Raw genomic sequence first — 12,500 nt, 5'->3', positions numbered from 1 at the left:
CTCTACAGGCATGGCTCGAGAAACACGGGGCCGACCTGTCCGAGATGCCGGCAGAGCGACGAAACCGTTCTGCACGCACTCGTACAGTGTCCCACCATTTCCGAGCTGTGGGCTTACGTCGAACAACTGCTATCGCGTGTGGGACGAGTCGGTCTATCAGCCGAGTCTATCGTGAATATTGTCGCGCCTCCTTCCTTTAAACGGGAAGGAAGAGCTATTTTCATCGTACTTGTGGCTATGGCGAAAGAATGTGTATGGTGGACGCGTCTGAAAGGTCTAGAGACAAAGACTTTCCTCTCTGGGCAATCTCTCATCAACTTCTTCAAGTATCACCTGAAGAGGAAGTTGAGAGTAGAAAGGGAAGTCTTGTCTAGTGAATGCTTCAAAAAAAGATGGGTGAATGTAGCAAGGATGGCACGTGTGAACGACGGAGCCATCTTGAGCATAACCCTATGAACAAGAAAAAAAAATAAAACAAAAAGGCAAAAGAGAGTCACTTACTGTTATAGTTTCTTCAATGAGAATATTGACCAAGGTTACCGTGGTCTTTTCCGTGGGCTTTTCCTTCCACGGCTAAACCTAAACTGTCCTCCCCTCTTTTTACACGAGAACATTACTGTGTGATACACGATCCCTATTGATCGGCCTTTCCTTTTCTTTTTTTTTCGATCCCTTTTGATCGAACTGCCCCTTTTTCCCTTCCTACGATCCCTTTTGATCGACACCACCAATTTTTTTTTTTTTTTTTTTTTTTTCCTTCCTTCCCCCTCCCAAAAAGAAAAGCTCTACATTGTATTTGTCCCATCTTCGTTGAGCCCTGTGTGGCTAATAAAAGAAATGTATCTTCTTCACTTTAATCTTTACAGACAGACTTCAGTCAAAAAAAATTTTCTCTAAAATTTCTTCTCTCTCTCTCTCCCTCCCTCTCTACTTCTCACAAGTCTTTCTCATCCCCTCTCTCTATCTCTCTCTCTATAGTTCTCCACACTTTTTACAGACGTTACAATTCATTCAGAAAACCTCTTAAATTTGCTCTCTCTTTCTCCCCCTTCCCCCATTTCTTCCCTCTTTTCTCTGTATTTCTCTCCAGTTTTGCCCCCACCTCTCTTTCTCACACTATTTTTCTCTCCTCCCTTTCACTCCTTATCTTATCCCTATCTCTCTCGTTCCCCAATCTCCCTACACCTCTCATTCTCTCTCTCTCTTTCTTTCACTTTCACTTCGTTGTCTCCCCCCCCATCTACGTTTCTTTCTCTCCCCCCTCCATTTTATACTTAACTCTTTCTTTCTCTTTCCACTAACTCTCCTCATTTCACTCGTAACACTTCTACAAGAATTGTTTCCTCTCAGTTCTTTCTTTTGTCATAGTTTTATCCCATTTGTCCCCCCCGCCACCGCCAGCGGGAAGTCTGAGACAAGGCAATCCCCAAGCCATGTAATGCTCAACCAACAGATTGGTTGTTTGCTAATCAGGAAAGCTGAGTTGCAAGACTACTAACTTTTCCAGGTGAAACATTTTCTCCATTGTGTATTTGGTGTGCAAGATGCTTGATGTGGATACGTGTGTTGAAAGAAATACAATTAAACTTTGGGAGAGGCATTTTCCCCATTACTGTCTTGTAAATCTTTAGAATGCTGCCAATCCCCTCAACTTCCATGATATCTCACACCATTATGGAGACATGTCTGTACATGCTGACACAGCTCTACCACATCACAATTTGGGCAGTGTCCCAAAATACCATAATATTTAGTGTATCCACTGAGCAGATGGCACTGTATTTTGAAATGCTCTAACCTTTGAAAACAAACCAAAATTGCCTTCCATCAGGATAGCTGCAAAGTAATGAGGGTCAGCATATTTAAAGGCTTTCATTGATCCAAATACATTAGGGTCTCAACAAAGCCAGCTTTGTTACAATGCTCCTTGTAATATCACATGAAGTGGAGGTTATTTTCAACAGATTTGCTTGGGATTGTGAAAGTTTGCATTTTCCTGACTACGCTACCAAAGAGAGGCACCAACAGTTTTCTGGCACTTGGGATAAAATCTTAAACTTTGAATTCAGCAGAGTTATTGTCAAGAATTTATCAATGATGGCACCTTCATTCAGTTTTTTTCTCATCTGCACTGGCATTTCTTGACTCACAAGCTATTTCATCTTCCTACCAGTCTGGAGAAATTAAGTGGCTTTGCCAAGTCAGGACATCAATGGCCACCACTCTGAAGGCATCACTTTTACTGCTGCTCACACCCAACAGTATAGTTAGACTCAAGAAAGATTGAGAAAACACCACTAGCACTCCACCTTCTCATTCTGGTTGACTACACCTCATAGACATTAAAGATATTTTTAAGATTATGATGGCAGCACTACCTTTATCTAATGACCTGAGGTGATGGAACAAGAGACCTTGCTTCCAAGATGACTCCCAAGTCCACATAGATTTATACAACTTGCTCTGTGTATGGCTTTGTTAGTTGGAGAGACAATGATAAGAGAGAGAGCAGCATTTACCTTGGCTTTTGGTGAAGGTAAAACAATTTGGTTGTTTCTTCAAGAAGGTGTTCATTAGAAAACCCCACCGAAACATTCTTGCCCAACAGTTTTCAGCAAAATCTTTAAATAGCATGAGAATTTATTCTTTAGCATCTTCTAAATATCTGCTAAGATCTTCAACAGTAATATTTAAGTATTTGCAAGATTAATTCCCCAAAGCCATTCTGTTCTGCATTTCTATTTTCATCGATGAGACTCCATAACTAACTGTTGTTTCTATTCAGAAAAGATGAAACTGAAGGAGTTTAGTTTCTGTATTTTATTGTTATTGTTGATACTGTTGTTTATGTTGTTTCTTTTTATGTGTTTTTTGCCACATTCATCTTTTCTTAGTGCTGGTGCTGTTGATGCAGTAGTAGCATTTGCAATAAGGGTGTTTCTGACCCCTGCTACCTTAGTACTGAAAGCTTTCAAAACAGTTGATACTACCTTAAGTGTTTCACTTAGCTCTCCTAACTTCCATCACAAATGCTTATCAGATCCCCACTGTCCAAGTGAATGAGGTTGGAGATCTTCTGCAGGTTTTCAAAGGTGAACTTTAGCTGCATCTCTATTCTAAGTTCCTACATGTTCATGTAGGAATTTAAAACAAAGTTCCATGCTTCTCTAAAATAAAGTACCCTTTATATATTTCAGCTTGTTCATTGTTCTTCTTTAGGGTGTAGGGTCACCACCATTCCATACTACCTTTCGTTCCCCAGGTGACATAGGGAAACCCACACATCCTTTGTATGTTTCTTGGCCTTTGTGATGCTGGTCTTTTCCTTGATGCTCTTCTAACACAATTTCCTTCTTCGGGTGTCTTCATTTATGCTTCCAGTAGTTTGAGCAAATTGGGTTTCAACAAGGAACTGTTCATGTTTCTGCTTCAATGCAAGTCATAGCTCCATCCACACTCCAAAGGAGGATTGTCTGCTAACAATACATGACAAGAAATACCTGTAATTAGTGAAGACACAATGTTTTAAATGTTCTTTTAGTTGAGCTTATGAACAGCTTTAAATAAAATTTCAGAGGAAATTGCATGAATTTGAAAACAAAAACAGGATAATGTGTCCGGATGGGAAATACGTCCAGTTTGTACAGAGCACAAATACAAAATAAGTATGGTTAATATTGTTCTGATAATTTTGTCCTTTGTGAGGTTCCGTCTCTTGAGATCAGCCTTCATCACTTCTTTCCATATTTCTTGTCTTTCTGTTCCACATGACCCTTTCATTCAGCTCCCTTGACACTTCTTTATCCATCTATCACCCTCTCTGCATATCGCAAGTCTGTACCAGTGTACTCTCCTTCCTTGCACACCACAGTTGATACCTCAAATACCCAGTCCTTCTCTCATTGCATTTCTCTTCTGTTGCTCATTCACACTCATTCATTACACACCCAGCAAATCATCTTCATTTCTTTCTGTCCTTCATACATCATCCTCGTTCAGTGGCCAGGCTTCAATAAAATTCAATACAACACTACATATACAAGCATCACATAATTTGCTCTTCACTCACAAAAACAATCCTTTTGTTGCTGGCAGAAAAAATAATTCCATGAAACATTTTCATCCTAATTTTTTTGTTACTCTGGTTACTATGGATTTGATATGATCCCTCTTGTTACTGATCCCTCTTGTTACATACTCATGTATGTAACAGGAGCTGTTAACTATTTATAGGGAGACTTCTAGTTATGTGAAGGTATCCATTTGATGGGTGGTCTTCTTGCTCACCACTCTTCAACATCTGCCATTTACAAAGACCCTGACTAAAGAACAGAGTTTATGTAGATGGACAGACAGATAAAAGGAGAGATATGTATCTGCAGATGTATGTATACATACATGCATGCATGCACACACACACATGCACACACGTGCACGAGCGCACAAATGAATATACATATATAAGCATATATATTCATTTATATGTATGTGTATGTATACATATATTTACACATACACACATGTATGTATGTATATATATATATATATAGAGAGAGAGAGAGACATATACATATGCATAGACATATATTATATACACACACACATAAACACAAATACACCCCAACACATATATGTATCTACACATACATACACATATACATACATGTTTATACACACACACACACATACAAACATATTCATTTCTACATACTCTCACAAACACGTATATGAAGAGAGAGAAAGAAAGAGAGAGAAAGAAAGAGATAGAAAGAAAGAGAGATAGAGAAAGAAAGAGAGAGAGAGAGAGAAGTGGAGAAGAAAGAAAGAGAGACATGAAGTGGTCAATAGATCCTATAGGTAAACATACAGAGATAATGCTTCTATTTCCGTATCTGCTGCCTCCTCTTGAGAGAGACATTTTTTTCTCTTGGCAACCAGAACTGAAGTGAGAGAGAGAGAGAGAAGAGTAGAAAAGAGAGAGGGGAGAAAGAGAGAAAATTAGGAGAACAATTACCTCATGTAGGTGTTAATGGCTTCTAATTAGGTTTTGATTATCATTTTATTTCATTTCCATGAAATTATGACGATATACTTATGTACATACAAACACACACACACGCATATATATATATATATGTATGTATGTATATATACATGGATATGTTTGCATATATATATACATATATATATATACATGGATATTTATGCATATATATATATATATATATATATATATATATATACATGGGTATGTATGCATACACACGCACATCCACACACATACACACACACACTTCTCACCAACACTACACACTCACACTGACACGCATACAATCACACACACATGGGCATAAACAATAGCAAACGCACGCACACACACGTACACAGCAACACACATACACACAACATACACATACACACAAACACACACGCACGCACAGAAAACATACACATACACACACGCGCACATACAAAATACACACACACACGTACACGTACCCAACACCTACAACCCCACACAAACACGAACACACACACACTCAAATAACCACCTGTTGACCTTCTACCTACACTGTCTATAGCGTCCACTAACCAGTCCTGCTACTAATTTCTTCCACTACGTCATACACACACACACACACACACAAACACACTAACAGATAAACCACCAAACCATGCACACACACACACACACACATACATACGCACACACACGTTCCGTTATCACACACACACTCGCAGAGTTCCGCACACGCACAGATATTCATCTCCCTTTTTCACTCTCCTGTCTTAGAAAGAACTTTTCCCCCACCACCTCCTCTTCCGGTCTTTTCATAATGTAACCTCGTGGGCATCGGTACCATTTTCCTCTTTCTCCGTTCTTCCATTCTCCGAACTTTCCATCTTTCCGACGAAGGGCTACGCCCGAAACGTCATACACTCTCTCTTTCCTTTCCTGAGCGTCCAATAATACTATCCATATCACGTCCCTCGCTTTGTTGTTTTTTTGTTTTTTTGTTATTGTTTTTTTGAACTATATATATATATATATATATATATATATATACATGGATATGTATGCATATATATATATACATATTTATATATATGCATATATAGGTATATGCATGTAAGTATATATACTTAACATACATATGTATATACTATTATATCATATAATATATTATATTGCATTATATCATATTGGGATATATGTGCTCCATCTATAAACTTGCAACTTTTCTGCCAATAAAAAATATATGTCCATATATTGAGTTCTATTTCTCCTGTTTGTTCCACTACATGCGCGTGTGTCTATGTGTGTGTGTGTGTGTTTGTGTGTGAATCTGTGTGTTTGTGTAATGTTACAATGGAGACTGCATCGATAGGAGAGACCTCTATTGAATGAGATTCTGATTTCTTGTTGCTCTCACTCTTTTTAATCTATTCAGTGATTTCCCATCACTACTTCAGCAAGTACAATGAAGTCTATGCTTTACAAAAGAGATCTAATGAGACTGAAACATAATCACAGTTATCTCCCTTACCAAAATTATCAAAATAATATTAATCCCTTATTTTTTCCTTACCATATAATTTTTTTTTAATCAGATATTTCTTGCACACTATATTGAATATATTAACACTAATTTAATCACATGGGGTATGCTTAGATGTTGGTTTTCTTTTGTATCATTCACCAATTAGGTGAATGACATAGCAGTTTTGTCATTGCATTATAAATACTTTCTGTCAAGTAATACCTTATAAAAAATGCCTTGCAATTTATATTAAGAGTAGCTTCTACAAGCCAATATATTGCTTTCTATGGTTTAGAAAATCCATACTGCTCTTTTGGGCTTCACAGATTGGTGGTACAAAGAATGCAAGTTATTCTTAACCCTTTTATTGACCCGTTTCTGTTGAAATACACTGCCTTGACTAATCAATTGTGAAAGTAATGATGAATTTAATAAACTAAATTCGTTTAATAAACTGGCATTTGGAAAATAAATGAGCATGAAATTTTGATGGAATTTTTATTTCAAATTGCTTTAAAATAGGACATGAGAGTATTGTAGTTCGCTTGAAGCATTGTGTATTGTTTGCAAAGAATGAAATGTTTCGAATGGTACAACAATGCACTATATGCCTGTTGTGATTTAACCATCCATAGTCTGATAATATTTTGGAATAAAATTCCTTCCTCAGATATCCCTAGGAATTGATGGAGTTGCTGCTATAACTGGTTTATACTGATTATAGCAGTGATTCTATCTAAGAATATCTGAGGAAGGAATTTTATTCCAAAATATCATCAGACTATGGATGGTTAAATCACAACAGGCATATAGCCCACTGTTTGTAATATAGTGCATTGTTGTAGCATTCGAAACATTTCATTCTTTAAAATAGGAATTTTTTTTATAGAACTATAGCCAGAGTCTGGTGCCTTGAAATCAAAAAGGCTAACTAAGAAAGTTCTGGCCCAAGTTTCAAAATGGACTCTTTCACTAAAGGCCCATAAGGACCAGATGTTTGTGTTAAACTGAGCAATAGATTAAGCCTGTTGCTCCATATGCACATGGCTTGATGGTTAGGGTGTTACACTCATGATCAACAGATTCTAGGTTTGATTCCTAGATTGGGCTGCTTGTCATGTTCTTTAGCAAAACATTTAATTTCATGTTGCTCTAGTGCTGTTTGGGGACTGGCATGCCAAAGAATAGGCCCAACATTTCTTCTGTGTGCTGTAAAAGATGACGAAAAGAGGTCAGGTAGGATTTGTACTTTGACCTCATAAAACACACACCAGTACTGAGCACCCAGACAGAGCCCTACATGGGAGGTTTGTCATTCAACAAATGGAAGATGTACCAATGCGTTGTTACAGGGCATGCCCACATACTACTACAACTGCTACTGCTGCTACTACTACTACAACAAAACAGGAATTGTTTCTCAGACAGGATTCTGTAAAATGCTACAAATTTTATCAGGTTTTGGTTAAATCTGAGGCTTTGCAAGAAGTCATTTAGCTTGGTGCCATGCATTGAGATGGAACCCAGAATCACATAAGTGCAAAATGAAGTTGTTAATCTCATAGCCAAGTGGGATTATATTAAGTTCTGCTGGTATTAAGACTATGTTGTGTTTCCATTCCTCATCATGACAATTTACCATGTTTCCAAGAGTTAAAAAAGTAAAGCAATAAATAATGTCTGAGATTTAATGGTTTTTACATCCAAGCAAATTTCTTTCCACCTCTTTTCATTTTTTAATGCCTTACCTTCAAAAACTTCTTATGAATATTTTACCAATTCCTCTCTCTGCCTATCATTGGAATTTTTTAAATATATAAAGAGACAACAACAGATTGGAATCGGTGAAATATATTTTTTAAGTAGTTAACCAAGACTTTATTGTTGTTTAGTTATCAAAACAATATCTTCAATGCCACTTCAGAAAATTCTTTGAATTCTTGGTCTCAAAGAATATAATCCATCACTCCATTCGTTGTCTTGCTTAGGAAGCTGAAAACCTATCTCCATAAATCATGCAGTGTTTTTGGAAAGAATAAAATCTATTTTTCATTTACATATTTGCTTAATCTATATTAAAGGAGACTTTCATACAAAGACAACTTCTTCCATCGTTAATATAATTTCTTCTTTGATTAATTGAAGCAAACAAATGATGATCCATGCTTTATGTCTTCCTCAGCCTCAAGTATAATTCCATTTAAATCTGGGAAGTTTTATAGAAATTTAAAGAAGAAAAAAAACCTTCAGTACTTAACTGCTACTTTATTTCCATCCCTTCAAAATGATTAAAGGCAAAGCTGATAGGGATAGGATTTGAACTCAAAATGTAAAGGTCTGTAATTAGATATATACATACAGTCATGTGCATACATATACATTCCCGCACATAAACATGTTTATACACAGACACACATATGCGTGTGTGTGTGTGTGTTTGTATGTATGTATATATATATTGTGAGGTTATACAGTCCAGCACAACATGAAATTACAAAATATCAACTATGTTACAAGGCGTGACGAAGTGCTGAATTATAGAAAACAGATTATTACTTATTATTGATCTGTAAATTGAGGAAAATCTATATGTAATATTGATTTCTTGCTTAAGAACATAGACACTCATTCTTAGTTGCATGTTAGTGGATTACATCAACCACAGTATTTAACTGGTACTCGTTTGAACTAGAAGGAAAGATGAAGCAATGAGGGAATGTCTAAGTGGACACTGGAGTTGCTAAAAATAACAGCCAAATCTTACTTAAATCATCTGCTATTGAGGTTAGGAAAAGACATATTAAATGTTACTAATTGGATGGGATTGTCATGGCTGGATTTTCTTTGATAATAATTCTGTTGATTCAGGTTTAATTTAGGGTTAAAGAATTACAATGACAACATGGTACTAATCCTTCTGAAGTATGAACTAAAAATGTAAATATGTCCAATGCCCCACATTTTCTATCAATTTACTATTGATGGTGGACTTTCTGTCCATTTATGTTCTGATTTTTTAAATCCTACCAACTTTACTGTGTCTTACATTCTTCCAGCATCTATATAATAAGAACTAGGCAGAGATTGAGGCCAATTTGAAACTCTGTTACGATCTTAAGAAATCATTAGTTCTAAATGGGAAAATAAAATCAACCAACAAATAAGGCAGATTCCTAATTAAATGATCAATCACACACAGAATTTCAATTAACCAATCATTGATGTAATCTATTTAAGGCCTTCTCTAATGAGCTGTGATTGTCGAAAGGATGGTACCTTAGGAAGATAACATGAAGCAGACAAATGAAGGAATGAGCCTAAAATATGGAGGACTTCAGGAATTTTGTTAAGTATGAGGATGGCAATGTATGGTGCTTTCATTAGCGGTGGGATGTGCATGGCTTGTGGCTAGATCCACCATTCTTATATGGTTGGAATCAGACTTAGGAAAGACTGTTCAAAGAACTGGAGAAGGAAATGCAAGGTACTCCACAAAAGCTATGGCAAAGACTTGAAAAATGAAAGAGATAAGTTGAGAGCAAAGAAGAAATTCTCAGTGGCTTGTAAAACAAAACAATTGTTGAATGATTGGAGTGATTTTAGGAGTAGGTAGCTTTGTACAGAATTAAATGAATGATGGGGGGTAAACTGTGCTAGAACAGTGTGAGCCAAATGGTTCCCACATTTCATTGTAGCAGCTAATGTTGCTCAACACCCCTGGATGGAGTATTACTGGTGAAAGGTACCAAAATTGTGTACATTATTTACATTATTGATATTTTGATGCCATATGCCCGTGGGCATATGGCATAGTGGTTAAGAGCACGGGCTACTAACACCAAGATTCCAAGTTCGATTCCAGGCAGTAACCTGAATAATAGTAATAATAATAAAATTGAAAAACACCTTAGGAATAAGAACCCAGGTTCAATTTTTCCCCAAGACACCTGATGAAGGCTGGAGGGTATATCAGATGAAAGGTTGTGTTAACAACAAACAAGATGAGGACAAATATCCGTCAAAATGTAAATAATGTAATTGCAACCCATGCTAGCATGGAAAGCAAACGTTAAACAATGATGAAGGTACCAAAATTGTTAACAGCAGATGAAAAGTGCAAATTCTATGTAACACACACACACACACACACACACATGCACATATTTTTTATTTGCGGACTAACAATACTACCAGTACTTTCATGTGGAAATTCATTCCACAATTTTCAAATGATCCACTTAAAAATGCTGGCAATCATCATGTCATTCAGAGCGGAAGCAATTTCCGACATTTTAGATTGTTTGAAAATTGTAGAAAATCTTTTCAAATGAAACTATCAGTAGCTTTGTTAAACCCCAAATAATACTTATCCACAAAATGCAGTCTTGAGCACTCATTCTCAGTGCGTATACATATATATGTCATAATGTATAAACTTATTAGAGACAATTCTTTAAGCCTTTATTATCAACTTTACAATGATTTATCATGTAGTTGTCAGTGTTGCTGCAAAAGACATTTTGTACTCTCATAATTTAGTGAACCATATACCTATTCTCAAATCTTGCCGAAGCTACCCAAAATTTTTCATCCAAAGGACAATCAATAAAATAGTGATTTGTAACCATTTCCAGTTAAAATTTCTGATAGGCGCTATACTTACACCTAATGTATGACGTGTTCTTAAATATCCAATGGACTTTAAAAGTTATAGATTTCTTGTCTTCCGTCGTAATGCAGTTTTAGACTATAACTAGAAATTCTGTTAAATATAGATTTCTTAGCAAGACACATGGCGCCAAAATTTTGCAAGGGAAAGGAAATCGGAACTGTAATGTTTGTTCCTTTCCCAAAAGCAGTTGTGGCATAACTTAATTGAAATATCTTCAGCAAGCAAGCAAAACCACATCACAAACGTGGTTTACTTTTATTTCCTGGAAGAACACATCCCTAGTAATATACACACATACATACATGCATATATATATATATATATATATATATATATATATATATATATATACATACATGCATACATATATATGTGTGTGTGTGTGTGTCTGTGTGTGTATGCATAAGAAGAACTAGAAAACATGCCATCCAAACTATGCCAGAAATAACAGGTATAGGAAGATTTACCCAATGTGCTCATATATAAGAAAACAAAGACTAGTGATGTTGTTGATGTTATTGCTGCTGCTGCTGTTGTTGATTTTGGTGGTGATGGTGGTGGTGGTGGTGGCATTTAACCCCAGGTCAGCTCTGATCTAGCAGATTTCCAATCAGAAATATTTCAGCCATGGCTACTGTCCCATTTTTACGTACTTATTCATATTTTTTTTCAAATGTAGTGTATCAAGGATTACACCATTCAATGTGTTCTTAACATTTCTAAGATGACAGGCTGTGATTTGAAGGAGATTTGATTGTTATTTCTAGGAAGGTATGAACTATATATAGCACTCTCTCCTTTTCCCTCTCTCTCTCTCTCTCTCTCTCTCTCTCTCTCCATTGTCTGTATGTGTATGCTTTGTTTGAAAGAATGAGAAGACAAACTATGAATGGCAAACAGTAATAGAAATATAGTCAACTCTGATTAGAGAGGATGTCGACTACCAAGTGACCTGTGACCTGTCATTATATAAACAAAATACCAAATTACAGTAAACACAATTCTGTAAGTGGTAGGAATAGTTGTATATGTGTGTGTGTGTAACTGTGAGTTATCTAATATACATATCAATGAAAAAAGCCTCTTTCCATATTACACAAAGTTTATCTGACATTAGAATGACAAAGCTAATGATGGAAAAAGATGTCCACAACACTCTTAAACGATGGCTTTCTACTATTATGTTTTTATGTAGACAACCAGGAGAAATGACTCGGTAGATCATCTCATGTGGATATAGTTTACATTTGGAAGACAGTTAAGGAGTGATTCGAGGTAAAGTTGGC

General features: G+C 36.3%; 1 protein-coding gene across 5 annotated transcripts in view; it reads right to left on the bottom strand.

Annotated features, from left to right (window-relative positions):
* LOC106878639 (thrombospondin type-1 domain-containing protein 7A) overlaps window positions 1-12,500 on the bottom strand; it is a 1,055,067-nt gene that overhangs the window by 1,012,909 nt on the left and 29,658 nt on the right. The window lies entirely within an intron of this gene.

This window comes from Octopus bimaculoides, chromosome 16 (assembly GCF_046866305.1).
Source record: "Octopus bimaculoides isolate indiv1 chromosome 16, ASM4686630v1, whole genome shotgun sequence".
Lineage (NCBI taxonomy): Eukaryota > Metazoa > Mollusca > Cephalopoda > Octopoda > Octopodidae > Octopus > Octopus bimaculoides.
Note: the sequence above shows the minus strand (reverse complement) of the source record. Positions and strands in the feature narration are given on the sequence as shown.